Here is a 16,606-nt window from a genome sequence, read left to right on the forward strand (position 1 = left end):
AGTCCACATTCACATGAACAGGTCCACACTCACAGACAAGTCATGTTCACACACACAGGTCCACACTCACAGGCACAGGTCCACATTCACACACAGAGGGCCACACTCACACACGCAGGTCCACACTCACACACACAGGTCCACACTCACAGGCACAGGTCCACGTTCACACACAGAGGTCCACACTCACACACAGAGGTCCACGTTCACACACAGAGGTCCAGACTCACACACACAGGTCCACACACACAGGTCCACACTCACACACAGGCCCCCACTCAACACACAGGTCCACACTCACACACACAGGTTCACAGACACAAGTCCACACTCCACACACAGATCCAGTCACACACAGGCCCACACTCACACAGGTCCACGTTCACACACACAGGTCCACTCACACACAAGATCCACACTCACACACACAGGTCCACACTCACACACACAGGTTCCAGACACAAGTCCACACTCACACACAGATCCACGTCACACACAGGCCCACACTCACACAGGTCCACGTTCACACACACAGGTCCACGTTCACACACAAGATCCACAAGATCCACACTCACACACACAGGTCCACACACACACACAGGTCCACACTCACACACACAGGTCCACACTCACACAGGTTCACAGACACAGGTCCACACTCACATACACAGGTCCACACTCACACAGGTTCACAGACACAGGTCCACACTCACACACACAGGTCCACACTCACAGGCCCACATTCACACAGGTCCACGTTCACACACACAGGTCCACATTCACACACATCCACACTCACACACATAAGTCCACATTCACAGGCACAGGTCCACGTTCACACACAGAGATCCACACTCACACACAGGTCCACACTCACAGAGGTCCACACTCACACACGAGTCCACACTCGTACACACAGGTCCACACACACAGGTCCACACTCACACACAGGTCCACAGTCACACACACAGGTCCACACTCACACACAGGTCCACAGTCACACACACAGGCCCACACTCACACACAGGTCCACACTCACACACACAGGTCCACATTCACACACAAGATCCACACTCACACACACAGGCCACACACACAGGTCCACAGTCACACACACAGGTCCACATTCACACACAAGATCCACACTCACACACACAAACAACAAAATCCACACTCACACACACAGGTCCAGACTCACACACACACAGGTCCTGCATGTCGCTGAATTTAATTACGGATCAACCTGAAACAAAATGGCTCCAGTAGGGAAGAGGATGCCTGTGAGAGATTCTGAGGACAGGAGGCAAGAGACTTCGGTGTTATTTGGTGTTGTTGGTCCTGACAGTCAGGGTCAAGTAGAAGAATATGAATCAATGAAGCCTGAGGAAAAATTAGAAAATTAGTCTAGCAAGGGGAGCCCCATTTTTGCGCTGAAACATATGGCCACCTATAACCAGCAGCTAAAGATATTGTACTTCTTTTTACATACAGAGGTGCCCAGACCAAGCGTAAGGGCCTCAGAGAGCTGCAAGTTAACATTTTGTTGCTTTCCAAGTCTGCTTTTCTGGAATCCTGACATCCCTACAAATAAAATCAACATTGTGGACTGTCTCGTTTTAGACATGAAAGGAATGGACCTGAAGTCTGGCTAGTGTCTGAGGTGGTGGCTGTGGAAGGTTCCAGACTGGTGCCAAGGAAATATGGCCCCGCCGCATCTCCATGAGGAGCAAGTCCATGCTTCTGCCCACGGGGGCCTTCTAGGCTACTGGTGAGCTGTCATTTCCTCTTCCGGGAGAGTTTGATGGATGCTGGTGCAGCAGCCGACTTAGGAGCCAGAGGAGGTGAAGGCACCCAGGAGATCAGAGCAGGGCTGGGGAGTGAGGAGAGCAGCGCTTAGTGCTTTTGAATGATGAATTCCTGCCCTTAGAGACCTAGTAGGTGGCGTCATTTCCTCCGGGGTATCCGTCCCCCCAACACTTGCTTTGTCATTAAAGGACGATCCACCTCTGCAGAAGAAGAACTTAAAGGACAGGCATGTAAGACGCATTAAATGACAAAATATAACCTGATGAACAAAGGCAAGGGGGCAAACTCCGTTCATTGAGCCAGGGGGATTTGGGTAACTTCCCAGGGGCATCCCCGGTGACCCCTCCAAAACCCCAGCAAGAGGCTGAACTGGGCAAGGGTTAACTGGCATTTCTTGATGAAGTGAGTTCGGCTCTGAAAGTCTGGTGCTCGCGGCCCCAGCAGGAGGCCCCTGGAATCCCAGGTTTGGGACAGGGCAAAGTGTCAGGCGGTCTCCTGGCCTCGGTCCCTGAGAGCGAGGGCAGCAGCTAGGGCAGCCGCGGGGGCGGCGCTGGAGCCGACGGCCGGGCGGGGAAAGCCCAAGACGCGGCCCGGGCCCGGGGTCTCGGAGGCTCGGGGACTCCGGCGCGGGCGTGTCTCTGCCCCACGCCGCGCACAGCGGCCGACCCGGCCCCGGGCGTAGGCGATCGGCGGCGCGGAGCCCCCTGGCTCGGGCCTGCCTTTGTGGCGCGGCGGGCGCGGCCGCCTTTGTCCCCCCGGCCCGCACGCCCCGCCGCGCGCCGCCTTCTGCAAGGATCACCCCCGCCGCGGCGCTACCTGGCCCTTTGTCACCAGCTGCCAAAGAATTCGGAAAATCAAATTTATTTCCCGATTACAGCCGGAGCGCCCCTTTGTGCAGAGGAGTCTCTTTAACTGTTGAAATTCCAGCAGACATTGTGCAGCCCTTTATGGCGCAAAATAAAAGCCGCCCCGCTTCTTGCCCCGGCCCCCCCGCCGCCCCTCCCGGCTCCCCTGACTTCCAAGCCCCTGTGGGAACCTGGGAGGGACGCTCTTCTCTCAATAAAAACGCTTACGAGCCCGAAGACATTGGGGCTCGAGTGTCTTGCCAGCTAAAGGGGATAAATCAATGGGCATCTTGAGTTCGGGAGGGTGTATTTCCCTTTTTTTCTGGGAATGAATAGATGAATGGTAACTCCGTTCCTTACCAGCCCGGCACTGTCCGAAACTCGCCTGGACAAGTCCAACTTCATTCTTTTCAGTACGACTAGCTCCTGTACGCTGCAGAAGACTCGGGCTGATCTGAAAGCGCCTCTCCTACTCCGGACTCTCAGGTTTTAAGTAGGTCTTCCGCACCTGCAGATGAAAAAAGATGTTGCTATTATTTTCCTCGATTACGTTGACATTGCCTGAAAATGAATACAAAACATTGCCTTGCAAAGATTTTTTACCTTTTCTTTCTTTCTTTTTTTTTTTTGTGACTGTGCAGGGAAATAAATGTTTGTCTTTTATATTTTTGAGAAAAGTCTAGAGTGGCCACATGTTCACAGCACGCATTCCCACACTTCTTGTCCACTCATAAAGTAATGAATAAGAGGGACGAATATGCACAAATCTACTAAACCATCAACATCAGCCCAATAATAAATGCTCCCATGAAAACAGTTACAAAGGCCATCATAATTTGTACTCTCATTATAAAATATTTAGCAGTATAACTTGAATTATATAGTCATGGAAGGAAGAAATCTGTATTGGAAGAATTAGGTCCATTAATTGTAAATCATACATGTTATAAGGCTTTTGCAAGCTCTTAAGAATAATAATACATAATACATAGATATTTAGCACTTAGGATTTTTTTTCACCATCTCTTTTTTTTTTAATTGTGAGAATTTAAAGATGCCACTCAGTCATTCTGTGACTAAAGGAAGTGATTATAAATCAATGCCGCAGTTGCTAACAGACGGCATTCCTCTTTTTATACACATCCATGTGTCTCCTCACACACAGGCGTACATGCACACACATACGCACGCACACACACAAGTGCTTGGCCCACTCAGCCTCCCCATAATTTCACAAAAGAGTGACTCTAATGTTTGCTGCCTCATGGGGAGCCAGTGGGCACGGCAGTGAATTGGATACCTACACCAGAGAAGGCCTGAGAGGCGTAATCAAATAAGGGAACCACTTGAACTGAACTCCCAGCAGGAGCGGGAGGGAGGCCCTGAGAGGTTACACGTAGTTTTTATCCAGCCTCGCAGGAGAGCACCAACTTCCTGCTGCTAGAAATTTGTCTGCAAATTTTTTCCTCATTCAGAAAGAGAGCTGGGGTCCAGGAAACACTGGGTTGATATGATAACTTGATTAAGTCTGGGGAGAGATGACACGGGAGCACCAAGTCGACTCAAAGGAACCTGTGCTCTCCTCTTTAACCTCTCCTTGGGAGCCCACAAATTATATCTATTAATGCATCAGCTCCCGGCACCGTACAAAGACGTTGTCTGCCTAAATGTATGTCAGTCATTTGCAGGGGCCTTTGTGGAATTCCCACCACATTTTCATGTCTCTTCGCTATTGGAAAAAATAAAATTTAATCTGATGGGCTAGACAAAGGCTCATAGTCTACCTCCTCCCATTAAAATCGCTTTGAAGGTAGAAGTCAAGTTCATCAGCAAAAGTGTTCAAGAAATTCTTGAAATGGGCCAGGGGCAGCTAGAGCACATCCAGGGGAGAGAAACTACAAGGAAGAAGGGTTTGGAAACTGCATCCAGTGAAGTATGGATGGAAAACCCAGGGATTTGCCTGGAGAAGAGAAAACACAGAGAGGACTTGGGAGCTGAAGAAGTGCCAACGGGAAGAAGGATGAGAGTTTGCTGTGGGTCCCGGGACAGGGCCCAGGGAGAGACAGGCCTTCACCAAGTGCCAGCAAAGTGACTGGATGAAAAATGGGCCACGTGCTGGGGCCGCCCCTGCGGATGTGAGGAAATCAGTAGCGTGGCCACAGCTGCACGAATCACAGCTGCCTCTCCTGGTGTCTGATCCAGGAGACAGCCGGCCATTGAGAGGCTGGTAAACCTCAGCTCCAAATATTGTGGGTTTTTAAAATGTGAGGGTTAATTTAACATACAATAAGTTTTGTATCCACCACCCCAATCAAGATATAGAAAATTTCTACCACCCCTGAAAGTTCCCTTGTGCCCCCTTTCCAGTCAGCCCATCACATCCCACTCCACCTCCTATGCAATTATTGTTCTTTTTTTTTTTTAAGAGAAAGATTCTCACTCTGTTCCCCAGGCTGAAGTGCAATATCAGGATCATAGCTCACTGCAACCTGGAATTCCTGGGATCAAGTGATCCTCCTGCCTCAGCCTCCCAAGTAGCTAGGACTATAGGTGTGCACCACCACACCACCTAGTTTGTTGCTATTTTTTGTAGAGATGCAGTCTCTAACTACTGGCCTTAAGCAATCCTCCCACCTCAGCCTTCCAAAGTGCTGAGATTCCAGGCATGAGCCACTGTACCTAGCTGGCAATCGCTGTTCTAATTTCTATCACTCTCAATTAGTTTTGTCTGTTTTTAGAACTACATTTAAATGGGATAATACAGTATGTACTCTTTTGTGTCTGGTTCCTTTTATTTAGATGATGCTCTTGAGATTCATCCGTGTTGTTTGCTCATTTTTATTGCTGAGTAGTATTCCCTAGGAGGGCTATAACACAGTATGTCCACCCATTCTCCTGCTGATGTGTATTTAAGTTGTTTCCAGTTTGAGGATATTATGAATATAGCTGTTATGAACAGTCTCATAATATTTTTCATTTCTAAGTCATAGGATTAGGGTATATTCAAAATGCCTTTTTTTTTTTTTTTTTTTTTTTTGAGACGGAGTCTTGCTCTGTCACCAGGCTGGAGTGCAGTGGCACGATCTTGGCTCACTGCAACCTCCACCTCCCGGGTTCAAGCTATTCCCCTGCCTCAGCCTCCTGAGTAGCTGTGACTACAGGTGCCTGCCACCACACCCAGCTAATTTTTTGTATTTTTAGAAGAGACGGGGTTTCACCATGTTGGCCAGCATGGTCTCGATCTCCTGACCTCATGATCTACCCACGGCCTCCCAAAGGGCTGGGATTACAGGCGTGAGCCACCGCGCCCAGGCCCAAATGCCATTTTAAACAAGACTGCAAAGCAAGAAAAGCCTGAGGTCATGAAAGGTGTTGTCTTCAGCCAAGACTGAGAAGAGTTTCTGGGACTTGACAGTTTCTAGCTATTGTCCTCGCCTTCCTCAGACAGCACAAGTTGCATCCTCGTTCCTCTCACTGATGGGCAGGGGGCATATACTGAGATTGAGCTAGGGTGGCCTGGGATTCTTCATGAGCAAGAATATCCATCTTAGCAAAATGGGTATTGGCATCATTCCAGCTTACTCAAAATATGTGTATTCCCATCTACTGAGCTCCCCCTATGTGCTGGGCCTTGTGGGTGGACAAGGGGCCATAGGCCGAGAGAGATGAATTTGTTGAGGGACCTGTCTTTAAAGTGCTTGCTGCCAGGTGTGGTGGCTCATGCTTGTAATCCCAGCATTTTGGGAGGCTGAGGCAGGTGGATTACCTGAGGTCAGGAGTTCGAGACCAGTCTGGCCAACAAGGTAAAGCCCCATCTCTACTAAAAATACAAAAATTAGCCGGGCGTGGGGGTGCATGACTGTAATCTCAGCTACTCGAGAGGCTGAAGCCAGAGAATCACTTGAACCCGGGAGGCAGAGGTGGCAGTGAGCTGAGATTGCGCCATTGCACTCCAGCCTGGGTGTCAAAGCAAGACCCCGTCTTAAATAAATAAATAAATAAATAAATAAATAAATAAATAAAGTGCTTGCAAGTCTAGAAGGAGAAAGTTAAAAAGTAATAAATTATGAGACCATAAGTCAGTCTTCAACAAACACTTGGGAGTCACCTGCTGTGCTGGCTCTGGGCTGGTGCTGACATGGTGGGAAGATGGTTAGACAACCACAGAGAGAACGTGAAGGCCACCCTTCTGAACCACGGGGAAAGAGGGACAGAGCCTCCCACTCTAGAATAATGAGTCCCCTTTAGCAAAGAGGATATAAGGCCAACGGAGAGGTTTGATTTGGATTTGGAACAGGTGTTCCGAACCCCAGATCTGCTGCATCACCTTGGGACACAGAACCTGTCTCTGCCAGGTGTGCTCATGTGTCCTTATCACCTGACTTCAGGTGGCACTAAAGCTTCCAAGTCAAATCAAAGCCATCAGAACACAGAATGCTGGTGCTGAGAGGTGCTTTAGAGGTCACGGTTCACTCCATCCCAAGTACAGATGGAGAAACAGAGACCCAAGCTAAGACAAATCACTGCCTGAAAGTCACAGGGAAAACACGTTTGCCTCCCACTGCAATTCATATTCTATGATGTCAGTCCCTCATTTATTACAGCATTGCAGGGATAAGATTAGTGCATTCCCTGTAGTCTCAGCAGGTTAATCAGACTTTGCCTGTGAGCAGCTATTACATTTGGAGAGACACATTTTTAATCCAGAAGTTGTCTAAACTTTATGATAAAAACAGTAGACTGTGTTGTGATAGGGCCTTGTGTTATTAGGACTCACTCATCTTCTATATCAAGTTGTTTATTTTTCTACTTGTTAGGCTTTTATTTTATTTATTTTTTTGAGATGGAGTCTCGCTCTGTTGCCCAGGCTGGAGTGCAGTGCCACGATCTCAGCTCACTGCAACCTCCACCTCCTGAGTTCAAGCGATTCTCCCACTTCAGCCTCCTGAGTAGCTGGGACTACAGGTGTGCACCACCATGCCTGGCTAATTTGTTTTTTTTTTTTTAAAGTAGAGACCAGGTTTCACCATGTTGGCCAGGCTGGTCTTGAACTCCTGACCTCAAGTGATCCACCCACCTCGGCCTCCCAAAGTGCTGGGATTACAAGTGTGAGCCACTGCTCCTGGCCTATCACTTTTTCTATACACATGTTTGACAACTGTTTAATTATAGAAAACTGTATAAACAACTTTAGAGTAAAACTTCATTACTTTGGACAAACACCTATAGCCTTTAAAAACACTGATGTATATTACTGCAAAGTGAAAGACAGTTGTGAATATATTGAATTTTCATACTACCATCCAAATGGTTGTTGACAAATTTGTTTAAAAGAAAAAAATGAATTTGGATTTATGCAAATTTGGCAGGAATTTACAAATCAGAAGGAATAAAGACAGCAATGTTCATGGTTCCTGCTTTGTAGTTTTTTAATAGTAATAAAAAGTATAAAATACTTTATACATACACAACATTTTACATTTTCCAAAACACCCTTATGTGCATACTTTTACAGGAACTCCTGATAAACGACAAGATATATGCTACCTCCCTGCTGCAGATTGAGAAGGCAGAGGCTTGTCCATGATCACACAGCTAGTAGGGCCGCTGTGATCTCCGCCCGCCACCCTTTGCCCAAAGAGCAATAGAGAGCCATGTGATAGTCCCACACAGAACCCAAGAAAACTCGAGGAAGGCATTGACACAGTAGCTCTTTTTGGGTTGATTGTAAGATCTGTGATCACAGAATTTTTTTCAAACATATGATATGCATTTCTATAGGTCTTCTGCCAGAAACAGGGTTAGCTATATAATTTGTGGATTTTATTTGCTGTTTAGTGTCATTCTAAGTAAAGAAAAATTCACATTTTAAATTATTAGCATGAGTTTTACAATTCTTCTTTAACTTGAATAGTGCCAGTTTTAAATGCAAATATAAGAACATTTAACTCCTATGCAGAATCACCAAAATTGCAGAATTATTTCATAGCCTATATATGTATGTATGTATGTGTGTATATATGTGTATATATATACTCTTACCAGAACAGTGAAAGTGCTGTACAAAACTAACCCCGCTGTTTTTATTTCTTTTGGTAATACACACACATTTCCCAGCCCTCTGTACCTTTGGCTTATGATGAGGCTGAATGAAAGGGCAGGGAGCTACGGATCATCCTAGCTCTCTCTTTCCTTCTCGTGTCATTTTCAATGGATCTGTTTTGCTAACACGAGGACATAAGGTGAGTAAGAAAGGATATGATGGGATTCTTTGGTCAATTGTGTTTCTTAGACCACCACTGTCTTTTTTTGTATTTTTTTTTTTTTTTTTTTTGAGATGGAGTTTTGCTCTTGTTGCCCAAGCTGGAGTGCAATGGTGTGATCTCGGCTCATTGCAACCTCCACCTCCTGGGTTCAAGCGATTCTCCTGCCTCAGCCTCTCAAGTAGCTGGGATTACAGGCACCCGCCACCACACCCAGCTAATTTTTTGTATTTTTAGTAGAGATGGGGTTTCACTATGTTAGCCAGGCGGGTCTCAAACTCCTGACCTCAGGCGATCCACCCACCTCGGCCTCCCAAAGTGCTGGGAGATCACAGGCATGAACCACCACGCCTGGCTCTTCTGTATTCCTTTGTACTGGTTTGCAAGGAGCGCATGGCTTCTCAGGGCCATCGGTGCCCGCTTACTCAGGGGTGGGCAGAGTGTGCTCACCTCCCCGAGTCTCGACCAGCTCCTGGGCATCATAGGCCCACTGGACTCCTGGACTCCTGGCCATGGAGAATGCTCTGTACGAATGGCATAGCGAGGAACTGCAGTGGCATGACGCCCCTCTCCTCCACTGTCTCACTGGGCTTCACTTACAAAAAAGAAGTTCAAAGATGAAATTATCAAGAATGTCAAGACAGTGACAGAAGAGCATTAAGCCAAGCACGTGACCCTTCTCGGCACAGAGTCCCTCTATGACAGAACTTCACGGTCACATGGCAAAGTCAGCGCTGAGTATTCCTAGTCTGGAGGCTTTAAGAGTACAGCTGTGTCTCTCAGGCCCCAGGCTGAACTTCTGGATGAACTCCAGGGGGGAGCACCTTCCTCACAATATCCCTAGAATTGATGAGGCTCAGTGCAGCATAATCCCAGAGGGAAGCCGGGACTCCCAGCACTGCCCTACCTGAGAGCCTGATGCCTATAGCTGCGTGACTTGAGGACGAGGTAGGAAGGAAAGGGGGACAGCTAGAGTACAGTGGAAGCAGTCTTGTCAAGAAAATGCTGTTATGACCAGAAATTAAAGGGGAAATCCAAAATGTTATTATAACCTAGCGATGTTCTTCTTTACCCACAAAATAATGTTTTAAAGAAACTAATTGCTGAAGACATCTCTCTCGAATACACATTTACACAGTCTGTTCAATACAACCCCTGGAACAACTGCAGTGTAATAGAGAGTCAGGGAAATCTAACTTCCAGTCACAGCTCTGATTCCTTCTTGATGGGTGACTCAGGGCGGGCCACCTAACTTCTCTGAGTCTCAATTCTCTTATCTGTAAAATGGGAATAATGATTTCTAACCCAGAGGTAGGGTCCTTGTGAGAGAATGCGTGTAAAAGTGAGCTGTGAGCTGTAAATCACTGTGCACACATGAAGGCATGTATATTGCATTGGCACGTTAGTATCCTGTGTACAAACATTATATATCACACACGGACACCATCAGGAAATTCCACTCCGGGACAGAGTGATTTACAAAGCCTGCTCAGAAGTGGAGTCAATTAAGGTCAGCTTTCTATGTTGCTAAACAACAGGGGATTCTGGGTTCAGTAACGTTGAAAGGCAGGCCCAACACACCCCTTGAAACTGGGCTTTTGAGAGGGTTCAAAGGAAGGCGAAACAAAAGCCCCTCTTTGTGATGTTTTCACTCTTCCTGCATTGTCCTCTTTCACCCTCCAAGGGCCTTCATGTAAAGAAAGGGGCTGCTAATGTGGCGAGTGGGAGTTTGAAATTGTCCTGGGCCAACAATGTTGGCACATTCTGCCGGGCCTCATTACAGAATCATCTGAAATGCTCGAGAAGTGTTTCCCACTCATTAGCATAAATAGCAGAAAAACTCTTTCACAAACAAAGCAGGTTCCATCTGCCCCAGTATGTCCTCACCTTGACTTCAAATGGCCAGTCCCTCCCCCAGCACAATACAGGGGCGCCGGCCTCCGAGGCCCCAAACACCCCACTTCAGAACAGCATTCAGCGAAATATCAACACGGTAACCTGCATGTTTATTCATTGGCCAGCCCCCTCCTTTTAATGGAGTCCCTTCCCCATTGTGGCCACTTGATTCTTTCACAGACCTAAAAGGGACAGGCAGGGAGAGGCTTCCTTTCGAAGCTGTTGGGATCCTTAGCAACCCACACCTTGTGAGTGGGTCGACTAGGCTAATTAGGTTTGTTCTGCCTTTTTGGCCCAGGCGTATTTTGTCAGGTATTCTGCTGTGAGATTAAGGAGTCATTAATCACCCAGGCCTGATGCTGACAAGGTGGCTTTTACAATGAAGTCCACTTCCCTGGTGCTGGCTGGAGCCCAGGCCGGATCTGTTTTGCATTACATTGCAGAAGAATGTAATGTGGGCTTCTTCCCAGGCGACCTCACAGGATGTCAACCTCGGGCCCCCGGGCCTTAAGAAGGCCGGTGCCAGGGACAGAGGTAGCATCTACTTTGAAGGCAAACTGTGCTCACAGCAGCTTGGTGGAGTCTGTTGGGTTCTGGAAGGGCAACTCACAGAATAAGGGTAGAGCCTGACAGAGTCAGATCTTAGTCCCCAGCCACCCAGCCCCGCATTTTCCCGAAGAAAACCCGGGGGCTCAGAAAGGAAGGATACTTGCCCGAGGACACACAGCAAATCACGGTGAGAGTCAAGATTAAAACAAGGCATCTCACCACTCTCACGCTACCACACCTGAATCCCAAACTAAGCTTTTTATAGCCCTTTTCAACATAATCAATAACTGTTACAGTTGGCAATTCAGAGGTCCTGCACTCTTAAGAGGAGAAAGAAGGGGAGTCAATCCCATTTGTCAAGTGCCACAAAAGGCTAAGCCCTGTGCTATTTTGCATATAATTGATTCCATTTAAATGCCATTTTCATAAGATGACTTGTGAAAGGGCTCAGCCACCCTTGGTTCTCACCCAGTGCAACAGTTTTCCTGATAAGTAGACATTATCATCCCTATTTTTTTTTTTTTTTTTTTTTTTGAGATGAGAGTCTCCCTCTGTCACCCAGGCTGGAGTGCAATGGCGCGATCACAGCTCACTGCAACCTCTGCCTCCCGGTTCAAGCGATTCTCCTGCCTCGGTCTCCTGAGTAGCTGGGATTACAGGTACCCACCACCATGCCCGGCAAATTTTTGCATTTTTAGTAGAGATGGAGTTTCATCTTCTTGGCCAGGCTGGTCTCGAACTCCTGACCTTGTGATCCGTCCGCCTTGGCTTCCCAAAGTGCTAGAATTACAGGTGTGAGCCACCGTGCCCGGCTAGCATTCCTATTTTTATGGACAAAGAAGCCAAGACACAGCAAGGTTAAATAACTCATTCACAACCGATATTCTTTCCTATGCCAGACTGCCATTTGAAAAGATAAGTTCTCTAGATCCAGGTGTTCTCATGAACTTTTATTATTACTGATGTCAATCATAAATTAAAAGCTTAGGTCAATTATCTAAACATCAGATTATCAGAATGCGTTGTTTCCTTTTAATCTCAATGTGTGATCATGCCATCTATCTCTGCTGATGTTTCCTTGTTGTCCTTTCTGCTTTTATTCTTTCATTAATTTAGCAAACATCTATTGAGCATGCTGGGGATACCCAGATTTTAAAAACAGGGCCACATGCCCCTTTCTTGTGACATTACTGGAAAATGAGCTCCTCACAAATAAGAGGGTAAACCAAGAAGGAGGAAGGCAAGAGCTTTGGGAGACAGGAGCTCCAACACAGAAGGATGGTGAAGGCAATCCCCAGGAGGCTGCAGGGTCCTCCAGAGGAAGGCTGCATGCCCAGTGCATAGGGAGGGCAGCTGGTCCACACTGCTGCAGGGCACAGCCCTGGGACCGGCTTCAGCAGAAAGACAAATTCAGTAGGAGACCTGATCATCTACATCACCACGGAGGAGATTTAGAACTTTGGCAGAGTTTGAACCTTTATTACTACTTAAAAGAATGAAAACAAAACAAATGGACTCACGCCTGTAATCCCAGCACTTTGGGAGGCCAAGGTGGGTGGATCACTTGAGGCCAGAAGTTCAAAACCAGCTGGCCAACATGGTGAAACCCCATCTCTACTAAAAATACAAAAATTAGCCAGGCATGGAGGTGGGCACCTGTAATCCCAGTTACTAGGGAGGCTGAGGCAGGAGAATCACTTGAACCCAGGAGGCAGAGGTTGCAGTGAGCCGAGATCAAGCCACTGCACTCCAGCCTGGGCAACAGAGCGAGACTCCATTTCAAAACAAACAAACAAACAAACAAAAACCAACAATAGTAAAAAACAAAACAAATGGAAAAATAAGACAGTTACTAACTCCAGGAAAGGAAAGGCAATCACACTGTACTTCAGGGCACAGTTATAAATCGAGTTTATATTTTCATATGGAAACAAAGAATGATGAATAAGCGATATTAGTATATAATAACAGTGGGAGGATATGGAGTGAAAGAGTGTGTATATGAGGGGCGGTCACGGCACAAGAAGAAAAAGCTAAACTCATCTTTCATGGTGGGAATTCAAGATTTAATGCTTAAAACTAAATAATCAAAACAGAAACAAGCATATTAGGGACAACATTTGTGGACTATTTGACTCTCCAAATTATGTGGATGTGTAACTTTGGTAAACACAGAACTCAAATTCAAAAGTCATTGATGAATTTGATTGCTAAAGTAAGACATTGCGTTTGTTGTCAAGTGGTTAACAATGTCCTTGGGAGGCTGTCAGGCCAAGTCATAATTGAAGCATACCTGGGATGCTCCCGCCCTTCTGTGGGTGGTTGAGAGGTGGAGCAGGAGGTTAAGGAAGTTCACAGGTGAGGGGAGGGGCAATGTCTTGAGTGGATGCAGCTGTGAAAGGGAGGGAGCGTGAGGAATTGGTCTCGTAAACATTGACAGCCTGAAAGCCAGAGAAGGCGGTAGAACGTCGGGGAGATAATCCTGGTCCTGTCTAGCGAGGTAGACAAGACTCAAAAGCGAGCCTGAACCAGACCCAGTTTGAACCCCAGCTGCTGTACTTCCAGGCCACATTATTGACTACTCTGAGCCTCACTTCCCACAACCTATACAAGAGAAAAATAGTAGCTCCCCCGCAAGCTTGTTCTTACACTTGATTCAGACACATTTATAAAGCCTCCACTACAAAACAGTTAATGCATCTCAGGCACTGAATAAAACCAGCCCTGAAACACACCATCAGTGAAACCAGCAAGGTCGGTAGTATTTCTTGTCTCTTGAAAGTATAAGTACATGCGGAGATCATCTATTCAAGTCTACAGGGTGACTCAACGTTAGAAAGAAATGAGGAAAAAAGTGCGTGTAAGGAAAATGGCGTTAATGGACGGTTTGACTACGTCTTCAAAACCTACACGCAGAAAATTTCATTCCGGGATTAGCTGCACAGTAGGATCGACAAGCTGGATACAAGCGTTCATTCCTTTCTGACACTGAGTTGTTCTATAGATTTGAACCTCAGAAACCTACAGGCAACCGGCTTTTTTTAATTTTCTCAGGTCCTCATCCCTGTTTATCTCTTCTGTCTCTCTCTGCCTCAAGCCCAGACACAACATTTCTCTTTTCTCCTTTCTCCCAATGTTGCCTCTTCCCTCTTCCCGCTCCTTTTCAATAAAACCCTCACTAAACTCCAGGCCTTGCCTCTCCTGTCATCAGCCTATGCACAAATAACAGTCCACGCAGCTGGGTGCAATGGCTCCCGCCTGTAATCCCAGCACTGTGGGAGGCTAAGGCAGGCAGATCACCTGAGGTGAGGAGTTGGAGACCAGCCTGGCCAACATGGTGAAACCCCGCCTCTACTAAAAATACAAAAGTTAGCCAGGCGTGGTGGCCGGTGCCTATACTCCCAGCTACTAGGGAGGCTGAGGCAGGAGAGTTGCTTGAACCCAGGAAGTGGAGGTTGCAGTGAGCCAAGATCGTGCCACTGCACTCCAGCCTGGGTGACAGAGCAAGACTCTGTCTCAAATATATATATATACACATATATATATAGTATATACATACACACACATATATATACGTATATATATATACACATATATATACGTATATATATATACACATATATATACGTATATATATACACATATATATACGTATATATATACACATATATATACGTATATATATACACACACATATATATATATAAAACAGTCCACACCAATATTTGTCCGAAAGACTTAAGACTTTTTTAAAAAAGATTTAATGTTTCCATAACAAACAAAAATTGGATTCAGCCGTAGGAAACATATAATCAGAGGCTGACTCCCAGACTTTCGGGGATGGGAATGGGTGGGAAGGGAGCTTCACAAAATCAATATAAATGATATTTACTTGTAGTATTTTGGAGGAGAAGTGGGGGCAGGGCAGTAGAGGAAAGGAAAAAAAAATGTATCTAAGCAAGAGAGGTATAATTTAGAAGCTGCCACGTAGTAAGTAGGAATCTCCGAGGAGGACAGATCATTTTTTACAGGTTTGACAAGAAGCTGATGGAGAGAAATCGTGACCAGACTTGCACCTGTTCTTCAAGGAGGTTGAAAAATGCTGCCTGCCTCACCAAGCCCCGTTCCCAATGGGTGGAAGAGGGGAAGGGCTCGGTGGCACAGGGGGGACCACCCTCTGCAAAGCCTTTATATATGATCTCTAAGCTGGAGGGTAACAATGAATAGTATGTCTTATACCATCACTAACATGATGTATCTGTGAATCATAGATAATATTTATTGGGCATTTGCCATGTTTTGCCATGTGCCAGACACTGTGTTAAGTATTTTGCAGGGAATCTTATTAAATTCTCATAACAATTCCATGAAGGAATCTCTACGATGTTCTGATTTACAGATGAGAAAAATGAGGCTGAAAGAGGTGGCCACTTGCCCAGGCAAAGCCAGTACTCAGACAAACGCAGGTTTTCCCTGACTGTGGAGTCCCACTTCTATGGCAGAATCATTTTTTTTTTTAGACTGAGTTTTTCTCTGTCTCCCAGGCTGGGGTGCAATGGTGTGATCTCGGCTCACTGCAACCTCTGCCTCCCAAGTTTGAGCGATTCTCCTGCCTCAGCCTCCTGAGTAGCTGGGATTACAGGTGCCCGCCACCACGCCCAGCTAATTTTTGTATTTTTAGTAGAGACGGGGTTTCACCATGTTGGCCAGGCTGGTCTCGAACTCCTGACTTCAGGTGATCCACCTGCCTTGGCCTCCCACAGTGCTGGGATTACAGACATGAGCCACCGTGCCTGGCCATAATTTTTTAATAAGTGCTGATTTGTGTGTGTTTTTCCTGAATTTTCACAAGCCCTCCACAGAGTTAGACAGTCCTGCCTTGGGGGTTTCTGTAGGACAGTAAGCAAAATGCTACCTGAAAGTTAAATCTCTTGCTGTATTTTGTAGACGCCAAAATGCAGAGATGATGCTAGGTGTCTTAGATGGACCTTTTAAAGTAGCCCAGGACCGAAGAGTGATGAGAAATTTCTCCCAGCCTAGGAAGGGGCCCTGGAGTTTTGTTGGTGGAGGTGGCAGGGCCCTCAAGTCATGGCTCCATGGTGCCTTAGGAAGGCCACATGTAGGAGGGCCAGGGGCTGTCAGCCTCCCCTGGGACCTGGTGTGGGGAGCAGAGGAGAGGACCTCAGTCGTGGCTGGAATCTAATTTCCTTCACCTGGAAGGATGGGAGCATAAAGAAGGATTTAAGA

General features: G+C 46.6%; 1 long non-coding RNA gene across 2 annotated transcripts in view; it reads right to left on the reverse strand.

Moving 5' to 3' along the window:
* Nucleotides 1-1,209: 1,209 nt before the first annotated feature.
* Nucleotides 1,210-16,606, reverse strand: part of LOC105740510 — a 47,750-nt gene continuing 32,353 nt past the window's right edge. Inside the window, exons 1-3 of one of the 2 annotated variants that reach the window (XR_001116546.2) lie at nucleotides 4,436-4,495; nucleotides 3,012-3,159; nucleotides 1,210-1,870 (exon numbers count right to left, since the gene is read on the reverse strand). This is a non-coding gene — a long non-coding RNA (uncharacterized LOC105740510). Of the gene's footprint in view, nucleotides 1,871-3,011; nucleotides 3,160-4,435; nucleotides 4,496-16,606 lie in introns of those variants that run through there. The other variant, XR_001116547.2, reaches the window with a different exon arrangement.

This window comes from Nomascus leucogenys, chromosome 11, assembly GCF_006542625.1.
Source record: "Nomascus leucogenys isolate Asia chromosome 11, Asia_NLE_v1, whole genome shotgun sequence".
NCBI lineage: Eukaryota > Metazoa > Chordata > Mammalia > Primates > Hylobatidae > Nomascus > Nomascus leucogenys.